This window comes from Gekko japonicus, unplaced genomic scaffold (genome assembly GCF_001447785.1).
Source record: "Gekko japonicus isolate JY-2015 unplaced genomic scaffold, Gekko_japonicus_V1.1 scaffold1171, whole genome shotgun sequence".
Lineage (NCBI taxonomy): Eukaryota > Metazoa > Chordata > Lepidosauria > Squamata > Gekkonidae > Gekko > Gekko japonicus.
This window is the reverse complement of record NW_015160246.1, coordinates 50,347-64,869: the sequence shown is the minus strand read 5'-3', so window position 1 is coordinate 64,869 and position 14,523 is coordinate 50,347.

Here is a 14,523-nt window from a genome sequence, read left to right as displayed (position 1 = left end):
CACCATGGCCCCTAACCAGCCCTTAGTAGATATAATAGCCCCACTATTTATCTGTTCCAGAATCAAATTGGGCTTTTAAAATGTTTGTTCTGTACAGCCAGATCTGTCACTATTTCAGATATTCAGTACAAACAGGCGTTATACTGGAAAGTATCCAGCTATTTTCTGCATCTAGTTCTCCCTAGGGTACAATAATTGTCCAAATAAGTTCACAAACAAATTGTGGGTTAGGGATGGACAGATTTCCACTTCTCCACATTGTAAGTCTTCCCTGGACTTCTTGTGCCCAGTGTTCTATTCCGCCTATCTCCTAACTGTTCATAAAGAAGCTCCATAATGAATTTCAAAACTGGTGGCTAAATGGTTTGCTTTCCCCCAGTTTTCTATTCATTCATGGGGGGGTTTTTACCCCATGTAAGTTGTGCAGTTGACAAGGATTCCAGTCATCATATGTACCCAATATGAGCTTTATAGGTACAAGATGACCCTGACCTGGATGTTCCAGACTAGCCTGATCTTGTCAGATCTCAGAAGCTAAGCAGGGTCAGCCCTGATTAGTACTTAGTATTTAAATGGGAGACCACCAAGGAAGGCCAGGGTTGCTATGCAAACAACTTCTGTTTGTCGGTTGCCTTGATAATCCTACATGATCACCATATGTTGTTGTATGTGACTTGATGGTATTTTCCGCTACCATATGCATGATGGAAAGGAAAGTGCCTTTCTTTGCAGATCTAATTTGCTGACTTGGGTCACTTTTGTTTAGAAACAGGGCAGAAAAGTTGTAGAACAGCTTTGCTTGAGATAATAATAATTTTTTTAAAAATAGCGATTGGTATTGATGTGACTGCTAGTTATCTTATCAGGTGTACATGTATGTGTGTGTGTATAATATATATGTGTGTACACACACATACATACATGCATATATATACACAAAAGCAGAACCATGCTTGGCATTCTCAACACAATTTCTCATTTCTACTTAATGTCCCTGAAGTCAATTTTAACTAGCGACTTCCTGCTTCTTCCAACTGTTGCAAAAATACTTGATTCCAACTGACTGTGCAAGGAAGCTGACATGTTTATTCATTTATTTAGAAAATCTTATCTATCTATAGAAACCTAAACCCTGACCTGGATAGCCCAGGCTAGCCTAGTCTCATCAGATCTTGGAAGCTAAGCAGGGTTGGCCCTGGTTAGTATGTGGGTGGGAGACCATCAAGGAATTCCAGAGCTGAAATGCAGAGGCAGGTAATGGCAAACCACCTCTGAAACATCTCTTGCCTTGAAAACCCCACAGGGTCACCATACATCAGCAGTGACTTAATGACCACGCTAAGCCTGTTGTCTGACCACAGCCTAACACGGCTACCCATCTTGATCTGTCTCCCTGTCCTGTAGTTAATCTTTCTCATCACTGGGGATGCTGTGTAACCAACCCAGGCTGCCTCTAAGAGCAAGCAGAGAGACTCAGTCACTAGGCGGTGGGGAGGGGGGATTGAACCAGCCTGTGCCAACTAGGATTGCCAAATCTGGGGCTGAGAAATTCCTGGACATTTGGGGGTGGAGCCTGTGAGGCAGGGTTTGGGGAGAGTATGGACCTCAGCAGAGTATAATGCAATAGGATCCACCCTCCAAAGCAGCCATTTTCTCCAGGGGAACTGATCTCTGTAGTCTGGAGAGCAGCTGTAATTGTGGGAGATTTCCATGCCCCACCTGGTAGCTGGCAACACTACTGCCTAAGGTTGCCAGTCTCTGGGTAGAGGCTGGAGATCTCCTGGAACTACAACTAGTCTCCAGGTAGCAAAGATCAGTTCCCCTGCAGAAAATGTCTGCTTTGGAAGGTGGACTCTCTGTCATTATACCCCGCTGACGTCTTTCCCCTTCCTAAACTGTGCCCTCCCCAGGCTCGACTCCCCCAATCTCCAGGAATTGCCCGACCTAGGTCAGGTTACTAATACTTACCCGGTATTTCAAGTAGGGTGGAAATTAGTATACAGTCAGGTAAGAGTTATCTGGGAAATTGTTTATTAAACAAATCTGCTTCTAACCTCTCTCTCTCTCTCGTCCTTTCTGCACTAGACCTTAAATTGTTCAACCCTGTCCCCAAACTTACATTCTATGCTATACACAAGTTCACGCCTGTAATTATCTCGGGGTATTTTTTGTTTCCACATTACATTGAGGTAACCCTGGTTTTGCCCCACACTTGTCCCGGTATAAACACATGCTGTTATAACCAGGGATAAAGGCAAGGTATTGTGTCCCAAGTTGAACTCTGATAAAACCAGAGATGAGATCCAAGTGCGTAAAAGTGCGCAAAGGATCTCTCTCTCTCTCTCTCTCTCTCTCTCTCTCTCTCTCTCTCTCTCTCTCTCTCTCTCTGTGCTTCTTTTCTCAGCCATTTCCCTTAGCTGTTCGCTCACTCTTTCTCTTTCTTTGTGTCCTAGAGTTATCCCCCAGTTTTCCTAACTTTCTCAGTTCCACATGCATACTGCCAGGACTGCAGGAGAAACACGGCTGCTACCAAAAGAGAAAAGGGTTTGTGCTTCTATCTTATGTATAGTGTTAAATATATTGTGAAAGTATTTTGTAATATTATTATTCTTTTTTACTGGAATCCCATGGAAGTACGAGACAGGAGGCGAAGACTGAGTTTGAGGTTCAACATGGATGCAGTTTTGAAAGAATACATTTGCTTTGTGCATGTGGAAAAGTTGGGTGATGTGGAAGGGGCAATCATGTGCTTAGCCCAAGGCCCAAATATCCTATCTGTGCCACTACAAGGAATTACATCTCTAGATTTCAGTCAGTCTTATTTCCAAGCTTATTAGTATGGACAATTTCTGTTACCTTTACAAGTACCATTCAGTAGTTTCAACTGAATTGTTCCCTATTATTGCATCTGCACCTTGAGAAAAGTTTCAAGAGTTTTGTTTCTGCCTGCCAAGTTAAAGGCACAGGGGGCTGTATCTAAGGGGTGTCAACCCTGTCCCAAGTAGCTTGTGTGGTATAAGTAACAGTTGGGTGTAATAAAAGCATTCATGTATTTTTAATAGAGCTTTGTGGGTCCGGAAGCTAGCTGAAGACCTCTCTTGCTACAAGCATTTTTAATTCCGATAGTGGGGCTGCCAGACCTGTGCCCATGCGCCCCAGGAACTATTGGGGGTGGAGCCTGGGAGGGAGAAGCATCACTCCCCTGCGACACTCTAGGAATTCCCCAAACTCTGCTGTTTCCAGGGCATTGCAGGTGGTCAGTAACATCACTTTCAGTACATATCATGGCAAATTGGCAATGTATGCGTAGCTAATAATAGCAATAAAAATATGCGATGAAGCCAGAAGCCCAGATAAGTTAGAGGATGATTATGTGTATGTGTTCTTCTTCTTTGACATTTATAAGTGGCCATTACTTATACATATCTATCTAGGTTTTCACCCTTCCCTTCATTAAGTCCATCTAAAAGGCAAGCTCTTTTAGTTTCCTTTCTTGGATACCAGGACCATTTCAAGGGACTGGATACCCAATCTGATGGACATGATTGCATGCTCATTGGTATGAGCCCAGAGGAATATAACAGAATGGCAAGGCTACAGATTCGAGGAGGGTAGGTGTATTAATAGCTGTTATCCTTGATAGCTGAATTGAACCTCCATGCTTAGAGGCAGGATACCTCTGATGCCAAACAGAAAGGATGGGGGAGGGGCAGTTGTCTTCAGGTCCCTGCTGTAAGTTTCCTAAAGGCCTGTAACTGACCGCTGTTGGAAGCCGAATGTTATTCTAGTTAACTGAGGTCCCTGCCACACGGGACGGCTGAAACGCGGCTAATCAAGGCCGCACCAAACTTGAGACGCCGCGGCGGGATCCCACGGATCTCCTCAGCCGTGGCGCATCGCTCCCCGGCACGATCATATGCCGGGGAGGAAGAGACAAGGGGGAGGGGGAGGCTGCCGAACTGCGCATGCTCGAGCATGCACAGTACGGCAGGGGGCAGGGGATGCGCCGGCGAAAAGATGCGCCGGTGATCCCACGGCCGCATTTGCCGTGGCCCATTCAATTGAACCACCCAGGTAGGTGGTTCTTCTTTGATGCGCGTTTTGGGCGGTTGGGACGGATCGGGGACAGCCACAGCACGATTGCCAGATGTTGCTGTGTGATTGCGCCCGTTTGATGCGGCCCCGATCCGTCCCTCTCCCGGCCCAAAACGCCTCGTGTGAACAGGGCCTGAATCGTGCCAAAGTGAGGCAAACAGAGTTTCAAATAATCATGCATAGGGTGTCTGCCAGAATTATACGAAGAGGAAACTGAGTTGCAATGTATCGAAGTATTTTGGGGTGATGCAATGTAACAATTTTATCATGCAATAGCAAGGAACAGCAAGCATTCCAGTACATAGATTGTCTGCAGCATTCCAGTGCATAGAACATGCTTGTCATGTGTCCAATCTTCTAAACAAAGCAGATCTGTTTATGCACACCTGCCTCTTTCATATTTTATTTATTTATTGTATTTTTATTTATTTATTTATAAGTATTCTTAGATAGATGTGCCAACTTTCTCTAGGGATCTGATAATCTGCAGATCAGTACATAAACCAGTGAATATAATTGCTGTGTAAGTAATAGAAGAAGAGGAGATTGGATTTAGACCCTGCCCTTCACTACCCAAAGGTGTCTCAGAGTGGCTTACAAACTCCTTTCCCTTCCCCTCCCCACAACAGACACCCTGTGAGGTAGGTGGGGCTGAGAGAGCTCTTGACAGAAACTGCTCTTTTTTTCAAGAACAGCTCTTATCAGAACTACGGCTTGCCCAAGGTCATCCAGCCAGGTGCAAGTGGAGGAGTGGGGAATCAAACCTGGTTCTCCCAGATTAGAGTCCACACACTTAACCACTACACCAAACTGGTGTGTTTTTTTAAAGGATAAAAAGTGTCATAGGTACACGGAATGAGTGAGTTACTCTCACAGGCAATAACCATTGGGTGCCTGTGATAATTACAGTGAAATGTAATTGCCTAGTATCGTTCCCCAGGTCATACTTCAGAAGCATGGACTGATTTTATTTTCTTTTTCTCCCAGGGTGCATCAGTTTGAAGTAGGGCTGCCAGCTCTGGATTGGGGAATTCCAGAGATTTAAGGGCGGAGACTCGGGAAGACATGGTTTGGGGAGGGAAAGGAGCTGAGCAGGGAGATGATTCCATAGTCTACTCCCCAGAGCTGCCATTTCCTCCAGGGGAACTGATCTCCAGGCCCCACCTGGAGGGTGGCAACCCTAGGCTGAAGCGCTATGGAAACCAGTTTGACCTGAGATGATGACCCTGCACCACTAATCTGGGGGGGGGGGCAGAGTGGCAAAGCAGGATCACATTTGTCTGACTTGCCCTCTAAGCTGTACATATCAATGGCTTTTCACCATAGAGTCTATGTACATACAAGCGAGCATGGGTGCAAATTAAGGTTGCCAGCTCTGGGTTGGGAAATACCTGGAGTTTTTGGGGTCGGAGCCTGGGGAGGGTGGGGTTTGGGAAGGGGAGGGTCCTCTGCAGAGTACAATGCCACAGTGTCCACCCTCCAAAGCAGCCATTTTATCCGGGGGAACTGATCTTTGTTGGCCGGAGATCAGTTGTAATAGCAGGAGATCTCCAGGTGCTACCTGGAGGTTGGCAACACCAGTGCATATTCTTTTATGTGCATGGGCCCCCTGCAGAAGGGTTGAACGTTACACTGAGGTGCGCTATTGGGTGTGACTTCTCTATATGTCGATTGTCCCTCGATAAATTATCTGCACAAAAACTCCATGGAATTCCACAGTACTGCCTCTAGATCCTCAAAGAGATGCGATTTGTGCACTGGGTTAGGAAGCTGCGTGGATGATCAGTTCTGAGAGTGAAAGCCTGAGAATGAATTTGTTCCCCTTCGATAAATGTCACGTATGAAGTGTGCTGAGATACAATTTGGCCTGCAGGCAGATGATGCTCTTAATGGTGTCTGGAAGGGAGACCTCGTAGCAGCCACTACGTTTCCCCCTGGAATCAACCCCAAACAAATGGCGGCCACATAAACCAAGTTTGTTATTTCAGTTTGGTCCTTGCAGCTGTTCAACACTGTTTATTATGCTTATGCGAATTAGCTGCTCTCTCTCTACCTATATATGAATGAACTGGCAACTTCCATTTCAGTGTATCTGAAGAAGAGTGCGAGCACAGGAAAGCTTATACCTTGAATAAAACTCTGTGCAACTGTTAGAATGCTTTACAGTCTGCAATTTTAACCCTTCTAATCCGGATGACTTCAATGGATTTAGCAAGGCGCAACTCTCCCTAGCATTGCACTGTCTGCCAGTAATGTGAAATTTGTAAGAATTACAAAATGCCCATCACAGCCACATTCTGTGCCATGCAAGATCCATATACATGCTAAGGTTTAATGGCTCATTCAAAAAAAAAAAAAAATAGCAGTATGCAGCTTTACAAAGGAAGATACTGAAAGAGAATTGTCTCCGCGGAAGCCTAAGGCACAGGCAGTGTTGGCTGGGTCTGCGCCCAGATGTTCCAGATACCGAATTGTATAAATTAAAAGTTTCCTTGGTTTCATCTTCCCCGTCCTACATGCGAGCGTTTCTTGTCTCAGCAGGCGAGGCGATCGTCCGATGAGTGATGTTTCCTCAAGAATGGTTTGACAGCCTCCGATTCTTGTCTCACAGCCGCCGCGATAAGAGAAGGGCTCTCGCTCCAAGCAGGCATGTTCAGTTACCCCGGATCACAGGCCGCCCTTCTGATTCCGCCTTCCCTGCGAGAGCCACCGGGTCACACGCCCCGTAGGAGAGCGGGGGCTTTTCCCAGGCGCCCGGGGGTCTTGCGTGTTTACTCGGGGGGGTGGGGGATGACGACCCGCTCGGACCCTCTAAGTCCCGTTTGAAGAGTCCCGAGTCTCAGCAGAGGACGTCTATTAAGGCGGGCTGCTGCTGGACTCGCTCAACTTCGTCGGAGGCGCTCCGCCGTCCCCCGCGTGTGCGCGGACAGGGCTGAGGTCATGCAGCCAGCCCGAGTGTAAGATGATCCCTCGTTGCCGATCCCGGCAGGCATCCTTTCGCGAGCGGCGGGGGGGGCGGACGGACGGGGACGGGACACACACACACACAACTCTCCCGCACACGCACACATTCCTGTCAAGTCATCTCGCGGAAGGCTGCTGGCTTCCAACTTGGCTTGAGCGTGCAAACCTTCATAAAACACGCCGAGGGCTCCGGGAGAAGGAGCAGTTCAGCCGCGGCGAGGCGAGGAGGAAGAGGCAGGGGCGACCCCCTCCAGGCAGCCCGCACGCTGCAGGGGAGCGGGGAGGAAATGATAAATCTCGGCGGCGATGTCATAAATCGCTCCACTTAAGGATCCTCTCTCCTGAAGCAGGGATTTTTTTCCGGGGGGGGGGAGGGGAGGGGAGTCACAGGCTGTCTGCACCGAGCCCCTCCTCGTTCCCCTTCAAATCGAAGAGGTTTTGTTGTTGTTGTTGTTTTTAAGGGAAAAAGAAAAGTCTCTCAAAGCAGGCGAGGAGAAGGCTCGTAACATGACCGTCTTCCTTGAGTTTGCTTTCCTGGCTGCTCTCCTGGCGCACATCAGCTGCAATGGTCAGCGCCGGGCCCCCGAGGCCGGCGCCAGGAGGTATAACCGGATCCAGCACGGGCAGTGCACCTACACGTTCATCCTCCCGGAGCAGGACGGGAACTGTCGCGAAAGCACCACCGAGCAGTACAACACAAACGCGCTCCAGAGGGATGCCCCCCACGTGGAGCAGGACTTCTCCTCCCAGAAGCTGCAGCGCCTGGAGCATGTGATGGACAATTACACGCAGTGGCTGCAGAAGGTAAGCGGCTCCGTCCGTCTCGCGGCCGGTCGCCCACCTGAGAGCTTCCTCCGGCTTGTGTGCCGGTTGTCATGTCAGCCGGGTGTCACGTCAAGGCTTGTGTCCCTTGATCTGAAGGGGGGAAAAATGCGGCTGTTCCAGTGTACTCTCCATGGTGGAATGATCACAGCTTTCCAAACATTTCTGGAGGGTTTTTTGTGTGTCAGCTTCTGGGATGTTCCAGTGTACTCTCCATGGTGGAATGACGGGTGATCAAAGCTTTCCAAACATTTCTGGAGGGTTTTGTGTGTGTCAGCTTTTGGGTTATACTGGCAATCAGAACTTAAAGCTAGATACCTACCTGGGTGTGAAGGTTAGAAGCATACTCTTTAGATGTATATTCCCACACAGCCATTTAAGAGGCATTCGAGACCAGCTGTTAGAGACCAGCCATATATATGGTCAGTTGATCAGACAACACATTCAGCACTGGGTGTATGGGTGTGTGTTTTAAGATTGTTGGGAAAGGGTTGTTTTTAAAACGTTGAAAAACAAAGCCAATTGCATTTGGCATTGGGCATACTGAGTATCAGTCGGGAATGAAATCCGCATTCTGTAGTGGATAGTTTAAAAATAATCCAGTGCCTAATGCTTTCTTCTGTGGTCGGGTTAAACAAAAGGTGATGCAGGTTAGAAATGTCATTAGTAAATCGGAACAACTCTGGCGGAATCAGATCTAATCATTTGCATGCATTTATCTCTGTAGCGCTGTGTATAGCTAGGTAAGGAGATAACTTTTTATCCAGGACAGTCAGTCACTGACAACTTGTAAATGAGTTTGCTGCTTGGAAGCCCACGTGAGTACGGTATTAACAAACAGTGCGTAAAATTCTGATCCATCTCTGGATCAAGAGGACATTCCGAGGTTGTCTCAGCCTTCTACATTCCATGTATGATCCCGTCATTCTAAGATGTCAACAAAGGGTTGTATTACATGACCACGGGCATATAATTAGGATTAAATGAATAGACAAAGCACTTCAATATATTGTGATACTTAGTGTCACAACTGACTTTTGTTCCTTTCACTGACATGTTAGAATCTGAGGAATGATTTTGGAGGAAACAATGTAGGATTATTAGCAGAGGACCCTGTACATCATAGGTAAAGGTTCCCTTGCTCGAAAGCCAGTCGAATCCGACTCTAGGGTTGCGGTGCTCATCTCCGTTTCCAAGCCGAAGAGCCAGCGCTGTCCGAAGACGTTTCCGTGGTCATGTGGCTGGCATGACTAAACACCAAGGCGCACGGAACGCTGTTACCTTCCCACTGAAGTGGTACCTATTTATCTACTTGCAATGTCTTGCTTTCGAACTGCTAGGTTGGCAGGAGCTGGAGCCTGCAGTTCAGCGTCTTAACCACTTGAGCCACCGCAGCTGTACATCATATAATGGACTAAATAGCCTTTTGCTGTTAGCATATGTGTTGCATAATCCTAAAGACAGAGAAGAGCATGAGTGCAGCAGCACCTTAAAGACTAACAGAATTTGTGGGAGGGTATGAGGAGTGACTCACAAAAGCTCATCCCCTGCCACACATTTTGTTAGCCTTTAAGGTGCTACTGGACCCTTGCTCTTCTCTGCTGCTACAAACAGACTAACACGGCTACCTATCTTGATCTAACCCTAAAGATGTTTAGTTACTGAATTCTTTGGGGCAATTATAAAGATACTTAAGAAGTTAGGGCTGCTGCATAAAACTGCAGATTGAACTTAAGAAAGAGGAAAGTTTGAGGTGAGGAGTCAGGGTTTTCTTTGGTCATCCTCCTTAGTCTATTTGGCCATTGCTTTGAGTCTTAAAAAGCAAACCTTGCGCAGGACAGAAACTGCTGTTTTAAAATGCAGAGCTGTTCCATGTTTCAAGAGTTACCCTGCTGAATTGCATGGATGAGATGGTGCCTTGTACTGCGTCTGACCACTAGGGACCGAGCTAAGCCCATTGTTTTGTTGGTGAACGGCGAGAAAGAAGATGAGTTTCCGGAGTTAGGGAAAACTCCAAACTGCAGACCTGACTCGTGTATTTTAAGAGAACAGAGGATGAACAGGCAAGGGTTGCCTAAACTGTATTGCCCAAGTTCCTGCTCTTCACTGGTTACCTGCATTTTGAAAAGAGGTGAAAGGTCACCCATTGTGTTCCTTGAAAGTAGCAAAGGGACAAAAAGATCACGCCTTCCTCCACAGAATGAAAGAACCTGCTATGGGGGTATGGCTCACTACAGACACTGAGCTCATTATTACATCTCTGAAAAATCCGTTTTCTGGGTTGGGGCTGTCAGTGCAGCACACTGAGGCAGTAATTTCACCTGCCAATGAATGAATAACGTTTAATTGCAGAACGTATATTACTGAAACATACAAAGCTCCAATGCTCAGGCTTATGTCCCCTAATGTTTCCCCCCCCTTTAAGCCATTGGTTAGAATAATATGGCATTTGAGTAATATATTGCTGCAGACAGACTCAATGAGATATATTGCTTGTTGCATGGCTATCACCCAAGGACATCATTACAGCTGTGTTAAAACTTGAGGAGAAATGTATACTGTAGCAGTCGTGACCCTGTGTGTTCTTCTTGAGCCTGCGCTGTGATATATCACATTCATTAAAACTGTATGGCAATAAAGCGCGCCAGAACATATCAATTCTCTTAGGCCATGCCTCAAACAAAGGCCTGTACACTTTTGGAAGAGAGGCTGGCAGCATAAAAAAAGAAGGAATTAACTTTTGTGTCGCTTAGCTAGGGATTTGATGTAAGAGGTCTTAGTTTTGCTAATCTGGAAGAAATGCAGTTTGAGCTTTCCTTTTCTTTTTTTAAGGCAAATTTTGGAAAACAAAATAAATATTTTAAAGACTTCTTTTGCAATGAGCTGTCGGCTCAAATCTAACTGAAAATTTCCGTGCTTTTCTGCAAGCAATTAAGTTTTGGTATCCTCCAATGAAATCTGCATAGCCATTGTTTGCGTGGACATGATTGGCGGGGGAGGGGGAACCAAAGAGGCTTTGGCAGTCTGGACCTGCAGATGATGACTCGGTAAATGTATTTACACTTTTCGGAGAATCATTTATTTTAACAAGGATAACTTCCTTCATTGTTTAACCTTGGGTTTCCTATCTGCCATGTTTGCCTAATAGTGTAAAACAGACTGCACACTTTTTTCTGTTCCTTGCAGTAATGGGCTTTCAGGCAACACAGAAATGCTTAGGTTGTAATTTCATCGCTTAAAGATTGCCGAAAATAGCTGCCTGGACGTTTTTTTGTTTTTGTTTTAGCTTGGCAACTGTTCAGGATTCCACCCCTCCCCCTGGTACAGAACAGAAGCAAATGTGAGGTACCATTACAAATACAGATGGTTTCACAAGTGTGCAGATGTGCACATGGTATTCATTTAATCCCTGATCCACACAATGCCAGTGATAGTTATAGGTGGACGAAGGAGAGGGTCAGCATGACACAGCCAGCAATTTCTGCACTGCTCACTAGACCATTTTATAGGATGCTTCAGCCAAAGACCCAGAGCTCATAAATATAATTTCTTTGTTAAGAACAAATCACTGGTTGATCTGCTGAATTCTAAATTGAGAATGGTCCCAATCAGGTGCTTTTTCATAGGTTGGATGTGGTGACAGTGTTCACTCTAAACTGAGTTAGTGTGAGCTAGTTCACAGTTTTTTAGCCTCTGGCTCACACATTGTTGTCTTAACTCTGGAAGGATGGCTCCAGAGCAAACTAATTTATGCAGTAGCCAAATCACTCACTCACAACTTTAACGCCAGTATCTCACAAAGTAGAATTTTTGCTCACAAGACTCCACAGCTTAGAGGGGGCATTGGTTCTTTCCGCTGTAACTTAGCTGTCTAAGCTGTTTTAGCTATCTCCATATACACAGGAATGCTGCACCTGCTCTGCACCTATTTCTGGTACACTTTAATTGGGATGGCAGAGGCTGAGAGACAGTGTGGTGTAGTGGTTAGGGTATCAGAACAGGATCTGGGAGAAATCCCTGCTCTATCATGGAAGCTTGCTGGATGACTTTAGGCCAGTCACACACTCTCAGCCAAACCTACCTCACAGGGTTGTTGTTGTGAGGATAAAATGGAGGAGAATGATGTAAGCTGCTTTGGGTCCCCATTGGGGAGAAAGGCAGGGTATACATGAAGTAAATAAAATAACATGCAATTATTTAGCTATTTATACCTCAATTGTTATCCCAGTGGGGACCCAAAGGGGCTTCCATCACCTTCCCTCCTCCATTTTGTCCTCACAACAACAGACCTGTGAGGTAGGTTGGACTGAGATGGTCACTCGAACAGACCTGTGAGGTAGGTTGGACTGAGAGGGTCACTCAAGGTCACCCAGGAAGCTTCTATGGCAGAACATGGGGGATGATGATGATGCCTTAGTGCCTTTGGATAAATTGGATGGTTTTCTAACATTTTGTAATTTGACAGTGCTTATTGCCTCGTCTTCAGCCTTGAGATTTTATTTCTCTCTATTGTTTGTACCCTGCCCTTAGTCTGAGGAACTCAGGAGTTTCCCCAGCCATGTACCCCGCCTTGAAAGAGAGGTTAAATTTCTCTCAACCCAGAGGGGATACATTAGACTGTGAAATAGTGTCGGTGCTAAGGCTGCTCACAGTGAAATCCGAAGGGGAGGTACACACTGTCCAAGCCTACTGGCTTCAGTGGGCTTAGAAAAGGTGCAAGTCTGCACAGGATGGCATTGTCAGTAAGCTTTCATAGCTGGATTCTGTCTTGGTCTGATTCTCTATATAGTGCTGATTTTACAGCTACTTTACTATGTGTGAAGGATGCACATGCTAAGTGCAGCAGCAACTCTAGAACAAGTTTACCTTTAAGATGTAAGTTATTGTTTCTTAGTAAATATATACACAGAGATACAATAGAACTCTTCTAATGAAAATTTACATTATCTAGTTTTGTTTTGTTTTTAATCCAGTAGATAACACATTTTCCCTGTGCCTGCCACAATTTTGTAAGCATTGCTTTGTCATTGAGTCCCATGTGATTAGGGATTAAAATTGCTTAATTACTCCACCATCTGCATCCTAAGGAGGCGCATTCTGATAATAACAAATTAAAATCTGAGCAGACATCTTCTGCTTCTTAACCTTGGAAAGACCCAAATGCAGTCTTCTCTGGCTTGTGGGCCTGAATTGATTAGGCCAGTTCTGCTCAGTTTTTCTGTGGTGTTTGGCATCAGTTTCAACTTCCAGGTGCCGTCATCTTTAACCATCCATTTCCCTTGGCCAGTGAGGGGGGAGAGTGACTCAGCACATACATTTCTAACCATCCATTTCCCCTGGCCAGTGAGGGGGGAGAGTGACTCAGCACATACATTTCTGCCAGAACACAGGCACATTCCTACTGCACAGCCTCATCCTAATTGACATTTCTGTGCATGATGTTTCCCTCATTCACACTGCTGACATGCTGGCTTTCCATCTGTTGGATATGAGCATCATGGTTGGTGCAGACAGGCTCCTTGCTTGCAGCTGATGGCAGCATGGCAGAAGGTGGGCCATGGCCAGTGAGGCAAAGGGTGTGTGTGTTTGTGTGTGTGTGTGTAAAGCTAATTCTTCTTTCCCCAAATTCTACTACATGCCTACTGGAATGAGCCATGGCTTTGCCCATAGCTTTAGGTGGGTAGCCGTGTTGGTCTGTAGTAGATGAGCAAGATTTGGGTCCAGTAGCACCTTAAAGACCAACAAGATTTCCACGGTATAAGCTTTTGAGAGTCATATATCCTCTATAAAGTGAGGACTGTCAACCCACCAGCAAATGGCCATAGATTGGTCTTGATGTGCTCCATTCTACCCTCCCAGTAGACAGCCTATCTGACACACAGGGCAAAGTGGGAACCCAACTAGAATGATGTATTTGTGTCCTCTTGAATCCTATGAAAGATGGATCCAAGGTTACCAGATGGTGCTGCTCTGGCCACTTGTTTCCCTCTCCTTCCCAGCCTTCTAGATCATGACCTGTAAGTGCTACGCCCTGATGTGGGCCTGGGGAACATTATCCTGGAAGGCCACAGACATTCCTCCCTCCACACACAGACATGCCATGGAGCTGCTTGGCTCCAAGGGTCAACACATAGGTAGCCATCTATAGTAGCCAGGCCTTGCCTGTAAGAGTCAGGTCGTGCTCCTGTGTACTTTTAAACTGAATCATCATCAAAGCCCATCTCATGCTTCTTTAAAAAATACAGCAGCCCGTACGCCTCAAAAAGGGAGTCACTGTATAACTACTGCAAATATGAAGGCTCTATCAAGCCTTACTTTAGTGAGGTCATGCCTTAATTCCTGGGTTTGCATAAAATGTTTAGGAGTATGTAGGTATAAGCAAATGGTGTACGTTGTCAGGAATTAGATATGTATTGAAATCCATCTGTCATATTTATTTGCTTTGTTTTATTCAATTGTACTAGTACATTACAGCCCTGACCTGGATGGCCCAGGCAAGACCAATCTCAACAGACCTCAAAAACTAAGCAGGGCTGGTCCTCATTAGGATTTGGATGGAAGACCACCAAGAAAGTAGGGTTGCCAGGTCTGGGTTGGAAAATACCTGGAGACGTTGGGGGGGGGTCCAGGAGAGGGTGGGGT